The sequence below is a fragment of the Schistocerca serialis genome, chromosome 3 (assembly GCF_023864345.2).
Source record: "Schistocerca serialis cubense isolate TAMUIC-IGC-003099 chromosome 3, iqSchSeri2.2, whole genome shotgun sequence".
Classification (NCBI taxonomy): domain Eukaryota; kingdom Metazoa; phylum Arthropoda; class Insecta; order Orthoptera; family Acrididae; genus Schistocerca; species Schistocerca serialis.
This window is the reverse complement of record NC_064640.1, coordinates 648,546,661-648,547,778: the sequence shown is the minus strand read 5'-3', so window position 1 is coordinate 648,547,778 and position 1,118 is coordinate 648,546,661. Positions and strand designations below refer to the sequence as shown.

General features: G+C 41.3%; 1 pseudogene; it reads right to left on the bottom strand.

Annotated features, from left to right (window-relative positions):
- Positions 1-274: 274 nt before the first annotated feature.
- Positions 275-456, bottom strand: LOC126472231 (U2 spliceosomal RNA; annotated as a pseudogene).
- Positions 457-1,118: the final 662 nt, after the last annotated feature.

Sequence of the window (1,118 nt, the reverse complement as noted above, 5' to 3'; positions counted from 1 at the left end):
CAATTTTATGTCAGTTATTTGTGGCTATGGGCGTGGGAGTAATGGCGAGAGTACCACAGACATGATTCGCAATTAGAAGCGATAATCAGGCGCTTTTTCGTTGCTGTGAGAACTTTTAATGAAATTTCGATCTCATACAAACACAAGGTGAGATTACTATCGTAATAAAATTATCTGTATTACCAAATTTATAAAGTAATACGTAGCATAAAGCTGATATTTACAATCCCTTTGTGCTGCACCCTAAGAGACTTTCTATGTGATGGGACATCTGGCTACTTTGATAGAGCCGAAAATGAGGAGGCATCCTGTGACAGAGGTTGAGAATGCTCTTATCACTCTATCATGAGATAAAAGAAATGTGTTTAATATTCTAGTCCTGTGATGCAGAATGTAACAGATGTTAAGCTGATAAGAACAGATGTTTCAGCTTATTAGAGAATACCTGGAGGAAATATAGCCTGTGCCATACTGTTGTACAGGACTTCCACAACAAGTAAGGATACTTTAGCGATGTGAAAATGTGTACATGCCCCATTTCTTCTCTCTTAAAAAATAGCTCATATAAAAGGAAGGCACCTACATTTTTTGTGAGAAATTTGAGGTGTATGGACAACAACATCCCTGTTTTGGATTGGATAAAGTGGATTTTTCAAACTGGGGAGTCTATATCAGGGTGGAATTGCAGTTAGAACTATATGTCCAAGCAGCCAACTGGAAGCAGCAGCTTAGCCTTGCATACATAGCGGGCACAATTAAGGATTTTGACCTGTCAGCTCATGCCTTCAGCCGTGGTATCTAGATCTAATGGCTACGCTTGGGGTGGCCTCTGAATGGCTGAATAGTAAACTAGCCACTATGCTGCTTGAGCAGCAGCAGAAATGGATGCATGTGTTGTCTGACATGATTCACTATAGTGAGTGTTTGAGCCAGATGATTACTCCCCCTTTAAAATTAATTGGTTGACTTCTTGATGGTCACAATTACTGTCTCTCTGACCTCTGAGCATGTGGTATGATTGGTGTGTGGATACATGGAGAAGTGCATGCGACTGATGATCTGGGTGATGGATGTGCACGCGTCTCACAACAGGCACAGCTGTGGCTCCCCAGCAGTCA